Below are 10,782 nucleotides of genomic sequence, written 5' to 3' on the forward strand. Positions count from 1 at the left end.
CTGAGGTGAAGCTGGCCCTCAAGAAATGGTAGAATCACCATCCGTGTGTTCTTGGCTATTGTTATCGTTAGCAAAAACTGAGTCTGCAAGGGAAAGATGCCCGCAGGCTGATTCTTTTGCAGTTAGGTCGAAGTCACTTCTGCCTGTCACCACTTCCAGCCCGGCACCTGTTCTTTAGGTCAGAGGTCAAACACGGGTGTCATGGGGCTAAGCTCCCGGCAGGGCTGCGTGCCTTTCTGGGGCCAGTGGCCCCTCCTCCTTCTTCAAAACTGGCAGCTGTAGGTTGAGTCCTTATGCTCCCAATTCTCTGGCCTTCTGCCATCACATTGCGTACCTTCTCTCCAATCACAGCCAGGACAGTGTCTTCACTGGGAAGGATTTATGTGACTCGATAGGCCCACCTGGATAATCCAGAGTGATCTTCCCATGACAACAAGGCCATATCCTTTATCATATCTGCAAAGTTCCCTTTGCCATATAAGGTAACCTATTCATACATTTTTGGAACATCTTTTGGAGGGACATCATTATTCTGCCTAACACAGTCTTACACGTTGTTTTCTGTGCGGAGGCTGCCCAATCTCGTCTTCAGAGGTCCTCCCCATCACCACCATAATAACAAGTCATTAGGTAGGGTTTAGCACATGCCAAGCATTGGTCTAGAACTATACATTTCTTTTTTTTTTTTTTTTTTAATATTTACTCATTTTTGAGAAGCAGAGCATGAGTGGGGGAGGGGCAGAGAGAAAGGGAGACAGAGGATCTGAAGCAGGCTCTGAGCTGACAGCAGACAGCCCGACGCGGGGCTCGAACGCACGAACCGTCAGATCATGACCTGAGCCGAAGTCAGACGCTCAACCAACTGAGCTACCCAAGCGGCCTGGAGGACCGACTACACATTTCTTAACTGATTCAGTCTTCACAAATTCCTTATGAGGCTCCCCGCACCTTAAGCATGGGCTGCGCACGGTGACTTCCTTCCAAAACGCGCAGTCGAGAAGGAGGCGATAACTTCCCAGTAGAGAAACCGGAGAAAGCAGGACCTCAGCCAGGTGACCTAGGGCAACACCCATAGTCATCAGTCACACTGATTGCATACAGTATTGACATGCCACGATGGGAAGGGAACTTCACCCCTGTGATCATCCACCTTTCCTGAAATCCATAATCCCAGTTTGATCATGAGAAAAAAGCAGACAAATCCCATAAAGAGGCATCCTACGATACAACTCACTCGTACACCTCAAAATTGTCAAGATCCTCAAAAGCAAGAAAAGTCTAAGAAATTGCCACAGCCAAGAGGTGCCTAAGGAGACGCGTCAACTAAGCGCAATGTAGTATCCTGGGTGGAACCCTGATGCATAGAAAGCACATTTGGTAAAAGCTAAGGAGGTCTGAATAAACTGTGAGCTTTAGTTGATTACAGCTCATCGATATTGGTTGATTAATTGCAAGAAATGTTAACAACGGAAAAAGCTGGCCGGGATATATAAGGGAATGCTGTGCCAGCTTCTCGATTTTTCTAAAAATCTGAAAATTCTCTAAAAAATGAAGTCTGTTATTGAAAGATAAATAAATAATTTCAGAAAACCCTACAAGATTGGTGCCAGTGCTGTCCCCATTTTACAGATTAGAAACGAAGGCACAAAAAATAACTCGTCCTGTAAGTGATGGGGCCAGGAGTTGAAGCCAGGATTCTGCCTCTGAAGTTCATGCTCTTAACCACCATATTTTTCTGCTTCTCTAGGGGCTGTCCAATCTCTCCTCTTAGTCCAGAAGTTCCCCCAAGGTCAGGATCTGTCTCTCCCCCAGACTAGGAGGAAGACTGTGCTTCTCTGCCTTGAGGGACAAGGACTATATTTTCTGCCAGACTGAACCAGCTCCTGGTCACTGGGCACATCCAATGTCAAGATATGTCCTACGTTTGGGGGGAGAGACCCATGTTTTTTTTTTAATTCTTTAAATTTTTTTTTTTAAGTTTAGGGTGCCTGGGTGGCTCAGTTGGTTAAGCAACCGACTTCGGCTCAGGTCATGATCTCACGGTTGGTAAGTTCGAGCCCCGTGTCGGGCTATGTGCTGACAGCTCAGAGCCTGGAGCCTGCTTCGGATTCTGTGCCTCCCCCTCTCTCTACCCCTCCCCTGCCCACACTCTGTGTCTCTCTGTCTCTCAATAATAAATAAAAACGTTAAAAATTTTTTTTAATTTTTTTAAGTTTATTTAGAGAGAGAGAGCGAGAGCGGGGAAGGGGCAGTGAGAAGGGGAAAGAATCCCAAGCAGGCTCCACATGGTCAGCTCTCTGAACCCGATGCGGAGCTCGGACTCACAAACCATGAGATTGTGACCGGAGCGGAAATCAAAAGTCGGACGCTTAACCGACTGAGCCGCCCAAGGTGCCCCTAGACCAGTGCTTTTTAAGCAGAGCACTTTTGCACCCCCAGGGAACATTTGTCAACGTCTGGAGATATTTTGGGGTTGTCACACCCCGGGGGAGTGCTACTTGGCTTTTAGTGGGTAGAGACCAGGGCCGCTGCTAAGAATCGCGCAATGCCCAGGACAGCCTCCCGAAACATTGTCTGGCCCCACAATGTCAAGTGCCAAGTTTGAGAAACCCTGTGATAGGCCTCCACTTCTAATACTCACGTCCATTGCCCTCAGCCAGTCATATGTGTCTCCCCACGTGTGCCGATTTCTGATTTGCGAAATCCCGCCCACCATGAACTTACCGGTGACTCTGGTGGAGAGCTCCACTCTGGGGAAAGAGGAGGGAGGGCCCAGCGCAGGGCCACCTGCTCCTCTCCTCCAGCCCCTGCCTAGATGACCTACCCTCCATCATGGCCCTTTGGGCAGAGCCGCCAGGATGCCCCTATTTCCTGGGGCAGAAGTAACCGGCAAGGTCATGCTGAGTCAGCCCTTCTCGGCCTCCGCTCCAGGAACACATGGGGACTGGAAGGAGGCATCCACACGGTGGCTCAGAGCTTGCTTGGGGCAGCCGCACCAGGAGGCGTGCCGGCTGCCGAGTCAGCCCGGTCTTCACCCCACAGCCTTCCAGAGGTTTGCCAGACGGGCATGTCATGGCAGCCGGGGCCCTTTGGGCAAGTTACGACTTTCTGGACCTTGGTTTCTTTGTACGTTAAGAGCGGAGAACATTCACGCTCTCTATTTGCGAGAGGACGCAGTAGTCAGGGAGGACATTTGTACTGAGCGCTGACACCGGTTCTGGTTCCAGGCGCAGCAGCAAGTGTGGGGAACAAACAGCACCCTGTCCTCATAGAGGTCAGACTGTGGCAAGGGGAGACAGAAAATACGCAGGGAAACAGGGCATCTATTCCTGGTGGGGACCCGCAGGGGCTACATGGCACGCCAGTTCTCTTCTTGTTGGCCCTCAGCCTCCTCTCCCCTTCCCCCTGCCCCCTCTACCCCCCTCCCCTCCCTTCTGTGCTCAGCAAGTACTGGTGGCCTGAAAACGTTTCCCAAACTCCAGTTAGGTTCTGCCAGTGGGAAGAGCTGGTGAGAGAGGGGAAGGGAGAAGCGGCTTTATCTGCTTCTTCAGGGGACTCCCGCACTGGCAATAGCGGTGGCCACAATGGGAGTCGCTGCCTCAGCGTGGCGGTGGGCGGGAGGGGGCCTGCAGCTCCTTGGATGCTGTTCAGGGGCGGTGGTAGCACTTCGAGCTGCTCAACATGAAATGCAGGCTGTGGGCTCCAGCCCAGGGACGTTAGCAGCTTCCTCGCCTCTGAGCACCGCCTCCTCCTTTCCAAGACGTCTGTGACCCGTTCCCTGTACTCGGCCCCCTTCTGCTTGCAGCCCCTAGAATGGTTTCTGCTTTCCTGACTGGACGCCAATTGCTACCGAGGGCAATAAGTGAGACGATACGGTGAAAATGCTTTTTTTTTTTTTTTTTTTTAATTTTTGAGTTTGTTTATTTAGAGAGAGAGACAGAGGCAGGGAGGAGCAGAAAGAGAGAATCCCAAGCAGGGGCTCGAACCCACGAGCCGTGAGATCACGACCTGAGCTGAAACCAAGAGCCAGGCGCTCAACCGACGGAGCCACCCAGGCGCCGCGCGCTCCCCCCCCCCACCCCCCCCCCCTCGCCAAATGCTTTGTTTCTTATTACTGCAAGGCCCAGAGCAGAAGGGAAACCCCAAACCCAAACCAAAACTCTCAGTGACTTACTTGCCCCTTAGAGGGACTCTGACATGTTCCCACCCATCAGCTAGACTGCTTTAGGCCAGACCACCTGCCACCCCAGTGGTAGGCCATGGGCATCTTCAGGGACCAGGATACACAAATACCCCCTCTAAACTCTACACCCCCTTCACTCCTACTACCTCCTTCACCCCCCACAGTCCCGTTATATTCTCATGGCTATGTAGGAGTTCGCTCTTTCTTTCTAACATATATATGTTTAATTATGAATAATTAATATATTAATATAAACATATTAATATACTATTTTAGAGACAGAGAGAGAGCACGAGCATGAGCAGGGGAGGGGCAGAGGGAGAGAGAGAGAATCCCAAGCAGACTCCATGCTCAGCGCCGAGCCCAACACGGGGCTCGATCTCACAAATCGTGAAATCATGACCTGAGCCAAAATCAAGAGTCTGACAACCGACTGAGCCACCCAGGCACCCCTAGAAGTGCTTTCTGATTACCTGCCTCAATCCCACTCTCTATGCCTTCCTTCTATTTTGCTTTCTCTGTTCTCTTCAATAATATCAAGATTGCTCTCAAAGGCCTACAGACGCGGAACACGGCCACACAGGTGGATACGATCTTTGCTCCCTTACCTCCAAATACCACTGCCTGCAGGTGCCTGAACCGCCACCCCAGAGTCGTCCTTCCGATTAAGTCAGATAATCTTTTAATGAGGTTCTCTGGGAGTCCATGAATCTCCCAAACAAGGCTGTCTGTCAATCACATATATTCCTTCAGGAAGAGGAGTACATCATTGCCTCCAAAGTGGGATTCGGGAAGGAACGCCTAATTATATTTACTTCTATTTGTCTCAGATTCATTCATATTTACTTTTTGTCTCACATTTTTTACTTTTGTTTTTTTAATTTTTATTTATGTATTTATTTATTAATTTATTTAAAGAGAGAGAGAGAGAAAGAGAGAGAACAAGCATGAGCGTTAGAGGGGGAGAGTGAGAGACAGAGAGAGAGAGAGAGAGAGAATCTTAAACAGGCTCTACACCCAGCAAGGAGCCCAATGTGGGGCTCGACCTCATGACCCTGCCATCATGACCTGAATGGCACGAAACCAAGAGTCGGATGCTTAACCGACTGAGTTACCCAGGTGTCCCTATTTATTTTTTTAAGACTTTATTTTTAAGGAATCTCTATACCCAACATGGAGCTTGAACTTACAGCCCTGAGATCAAGAGTCACGTGTTCTACTGACTGAGCCAGCCACGCAGCCCCCTTTCTACTTTTCTACTTGGATGATGATTCTTACATACATGTTATATTAAGTCTGTAGCACAGGCATATAATTTGTAAGTAAAGAGACACACATCGGGATTGATGCTCAAGTTTTTAGGGGCGCCTGGGTGGCTCAGTCGGTTAAGTGGCCGACTTCGGCTCAGGTCATGATCTCGCGGTCCGTGGGTTCGAGCCCCGCGTCAGGCTCTGTGCTGACAGCTCAGAGCCTGGAGCCTGTTTCAGATTCTGTGTCTCCCTCTCTCTGACCCTCCCCCGTTCATGCTCTGTCTGTCTCTGTCTCAAAAATAAATAAACGTTAAAAAAAATTTTTTTTTAATTTGCCCTGTCAAAACAGTTTGGAAGAAGAAGGGCTGAGACAGACGCTTGTACACCAATGTTCACTGCAGCGTTGTTTAAAGCAGCCACAAGACAGAAACAACCTGAATGTCCCTCAGTACATGAATGGGTAACCAAAATGTGGTCTATCCATACGGTGGAATATTATTCAGCCATTAAAGGGAGTGAGGTTCTGATATATGCTACAATATGAATGAACCTTCATGGGGTGCCCGGGTGGCTCAGTTAGGTGTCTGACTTTGTCTCAGGTCATGATCTCACGGTTCGTGAGTTCGACCCCGTTTCGGGCTCTGTGCTGACAGCTCAGAGCCTGGAGCCTGCTTCCGATTCTGTGTCTCCTTCTCTTTCTGTCCCTCCCCCACTCACACTCTGTCTCTCTCTCAAAAATACAGATTAAAAAAAAAAAGTTATGCTAAGTAACATAAGCCAGACTCAAAAAGACAAATCTTGTATTCATTTCACTTACATGAAATATCTATTCATAGATATAAGCCAATTCATAGAGACAGAAAGTATATCAGGGGTAGGGGGGAAGAAAGAACAGGGAATATTATGGGTTAAATTGCATCTCCCCAACCCAAAATGATGTGCTGAAGTCCTAATCCCTGATACCTGAGAATGTGACATTATTTATTTGGAAATAGGGTCCGTGCAGATTGAACGAGGTGGAGGTCATGGGGGGCCCTAACCCAATATGACTGGTGTTCTTATAAAGGGGGGCAATTGGACTCAGAGACACACATACACAGAGGGGAGACGATGTGAATTCAGGAAGAAGAAGGCCATGTGACCGGATCCATGTGTGTCCAAGCCAAGGAATGCCAAAGACCGCAAGTAAACACCAGAGGCTAGAAGACGCAAGGAAGGAGCCTTGCCCAGAGCTGTCAGAGAGAGCGTGGCTTTGTGGACACCTTGATTTCAGACTCCTAGCCTCCAGAACTGTGGGGACGATAAACCGCTATTGTGTTAAGCCGCCTAGGTTTTGGTACTTTGTCATGACCACCCTAGGAAGCGAACCCAGGGAGTTATAGCTTAGGAGTTACAGAATTTCTGTTCAGAGTGATGAAAAAGCTCTGGAAATAGATAGCGGTGATGCTGGCACAACATTTCGAATGTAATGAATGCCAGCGAATTGCACGATTAAAGATAATGTGGCAATTTTTTTGTGTTATATATATTTTACCACAACTTAAAGCAACTAATAACGTAATATACACCAAATCATTGAATTGTACGTTTTTTCAAATGTTTATATATTTTTGAGAGACAGAGCATGAGCGGGGGAGGGGCAGAGAGAGAAACACACACAGAATCCGAAGCAGGCTCCAGGCTCTGGGCTGTCAACACAGAGCCCGACGCGGGGCTCGAACCCACGACTGCGAGATCACGACCTGAGCCGAAGTCGGCCGCTTAACCAACTGAGCCACCCAGGCACCCCAATCAATACAGCCACTTTGGAAGAAGTTTGGCAGTTTCTTACAGAACTAAAATACTCTTACCATACAATGTAGCAATCACAGTCCTTGGTATTTACCCAAATGAGTTGAAAATTTATGTCCACACAAAAACCTGTACATGAACATTCATGACATTCTTGAAGAGGCAAAACTTGAAGAGGATAGTGGTGCTCAGGGTTTTAGGGCAGTGAGACAACTCTGTCTGATGCCACAGTGGTGGATATATGCTCATTATACATCTGTCCAAACCCATGGAACATGCACCACCAAGAGTGAACCCCGATGTGAACTCTGGACGTCGGGTGATATACAGGTGTATGGTAGATGGGGCCTCCCTGTACTTTGTGCTCAGTTTCGCTGTGAATTTGAAACTGCTCTAAAAAATCCTGGGGCGCCTGGGTGGCTCAGTCGGTTGAGCCTCCGACTTCAGCTCAGGTCGTGATCTCGCAGTTTGTGGGTTCAAGCCCCGCGTCGGGTCCTGGGCTGACAGCTCAGAGCCTGGAGCCTGCTTCGGATTCTGTGTGTGTGTCTTTCTCTCTCTGCCCTTCCCCCACTCACGCTCTGTCTTCCTCTCTCTCTCAAAAATAAGTAAACATTAAAAAAAATTTTTTTTAATCCAAAATCTGGCACTGTCCAGAAAAATTTTAACAGGTCAACTTATCATTGTTATAAAGTTAAATTACTAAAAAAAAAAAAAAAAAGTTTGGAGGTCACGGCAAGAGGACATTTATATGTGGATAACAGCTCAGAGTTAACTCACCATAGGGATGACGGAGAAGGGATGGAGGGGAAGAAGTTCTATGTGAGAGTGAAGCAGCAGTGATGACCCAAGCCACCTCCTTTCTCCCGGGGAAGATTGCACCTGCGGAGGGCCGCGGGGCTAGGGCAAGTTGCGTAACCTCTCTGTGCTTTGGTTTCCCCATGTGTGAAATGGGGGCAATACCGGTATTAGCATTAATCGATATTTACTATTTGGAACATTAAACCGGGGAACTAACGCACAGTGCTGTTCATTGTGCCTGTTGCATGGGAAGCACTTGTGTATCACCCGGAACAGCAACCCCGGGGCCCTCTGAAGCCCCCCCCCTCCCCCACCTGCTGCAGAGTGAGCGTTGGGGAGGGAAGTGTCGGCAAGAGAGTTAACTTTTACTGAGAGACAACCACGTTGTACTGGGCGCTCACTCAATCCCCCCCCCCCCCCCCCCACCGATTGTGAGGTGGGAACTCTCCTCCCAGAACTGGACACTCAGAAAGTTGCAGAAGCAACTTAGAAGCTCAGTAGAAGCGACCAAACCAAGATGCACATCGGGTCTCCATGACACCCAACCAACTCACTTCCACTCTGCCAAGTGCCCGGGTACCCCGATTACCAATGAGACAGAGGAGAGGTGCAGAGGGTCGTGTCTCCCTATTCGGCAAGCCGCTTGGAGGTGACAGACACATCATGAAGAATATCACAGTTCCCTCCACGTGCTAAAGGCTGTGCCTGGAATGGAATGAGCACTGCATGTGGCCTCAGAAAATGTGGCACAAGTCCCAGCTACCACTACTAGTTGTGTGGCCATGAGCAGGTCACTTTACCTGGGCCTCAGTTTCCTCGTCCGTAAAATGGGCATAATAACTAGTCAGACGGCGCGGATTTTGAAGGAAGCAACAAACCTAGAAATGTCTAGCAAGGGGATGGCATACAGGACATACCCAGTGCGCGTTTACTGAATGTGACCTACCACCAAGAACAGAAGAGAGGCCTGGTGGACAGAATCAGGCCTGGGGTCCAAGCTCACATGGCATCTCTTTCAGGAAGGCGTGGATCAGAGCTCCATTCCCCACACGGTGCCCATCAGGGAGGGAGCCAGGGAGGGGAGCTGGAGGTTCTCAGTTCCAATCCGGCAGCCCCCACTGCACACAAACACACCCTCTTCTACACAGCCCTCTGCCGGGAGGTTGCGCCACAGTGTCCCGTCCCCCATTCCCCCGGGCACAGCAGAGACCACAGCTGCGATCCAGCTGCGGAACCGGGCCCAGCCGCTCCCGACTGGCCTTGAGCCAGAGACAGGAAGCCGGGAAGAATTGTGCATGCCTGCCGGACACTGGAAAAGGGTGGACACCAGGGGCTGAGCCCGGGCCAGACTTGTGAGCGCATTGTGTAGAAAGGACTAGATGGGAGAGCTCCATGGGGTCATGGTCACCCTTCATTGCCCGGAGGGCTCTGGGTGGGGGGAGGGGATTTGATAAGCCCCAGGAGGCTGGAAGGAGCACTGGTTTGGGAGTCTAGACACCCGGGATTTAGTAAGATTTTTCAACCCATTCACTGTGTGACATGCAATCAACCCCTTCCCCCTCCGGCCTCTTGGGAAACTGATCTATTGAGCTCTCTGTGGCAGACGCCCTCCAGGGAATACACTGGCAGATGAGACGGAGTCCCCTCTCTCCCGGAGCTTTCCTCCTGCCGATAAACAAACACGTGGAAGAGAAAACATGGCGAAAAGGTCGTGAAGAAAAAGAAAGTGGTGTGAGGAGACAGTGAGGGGTCCCGGACGGCCTCTGAGAAGGTGACACAAGCAGAGGAGACGTGGAAGTGAGGAAGGGGGCCGTGTGGAGATCTAGGGGAAGCACATTCTGAGCAGAGAGTAGAGTAAGAGCAGAAGCCCTGAGGCCGGCACGTGAGGCAAGGAGAAAACACGAACTCAGGAAGCAGCCAGGCTGGAAGAGAATGAGCGAGGGAGACGAGGGTGGTGGTAGGAAGAACCCGTCTCACGGAGCCCGGAGGCCACTGTTAAGCACTCGGCATTTTACTCGGAACCGATCAGTGGGCCCCAGGAGAGCCAGGCCCGGACAAGGGGAGCAGAGCCCGCCTGGTGTGTGTGAGTGGGTGGGAGGGGCATCTTAAACCTCCACTCATTTGCCCTGGGGTCCTACCCAGGTCCTTCGGGTAGAGTGGTGTGTAAGGCCTAGAGTGATCAGGGCACTTGGCTCAGATGAAAAACGTCAAGGGGCATCAGAAAAATCTCCATAATGAAGGGGGGCCTGGGTGGCTCAGTCTGTTGGGCGTCTGACTCTCAATATTGGCTCAGGTTGTGATCTCACACGGTTGTGGGATGGAGCCCCGCGTTGTCAGGGCGGAGCCTGCTTAGGATTCTCTTTCTCTGCCTCTCCCCTACTTGTTCTTGGTCTCAAAATAAAAGAACTTAAAAAAAAAGAAGAAGAAAACACCGTAATGACAATAAACAGTATCTTCCTGCAATATATCTAAAAATCAAAATTAATGCAAAAAATCCACGGTGCACAAAATGCCAACATTTTGTAAATCAATGCAGGGTCTAACCCTGAACTTGCACGATCCTGTCTCCCTGGCTTCACTCTAACCCCAGCCCTGGTTCCAATATAACTTTATTTATGGAAACAGGCAGCTAGCTGGCAGGGCTGGAATTTGCTGATTTGGGTGTTTTAAATACTAAAATAATTGGATTAAAACGTTATGTATCTTGGCATCCTTCTAAATTTTGCACCCCAGCCAAGTGCCCCGTATACCTTACCCTAG

This window comes from Puma concolor, chromosome B2 (assembly GCF_028749965.1).
Source record: "Puma concolor isolate L17-30 chromosome B2, mPumCon1.1.hap2, whole genome shotgun sequence".
NCBI lineage: Eukaryota > Metazoa > Chordata > Mammalia > Carnivora > Felidae > Puma > Puma concolor.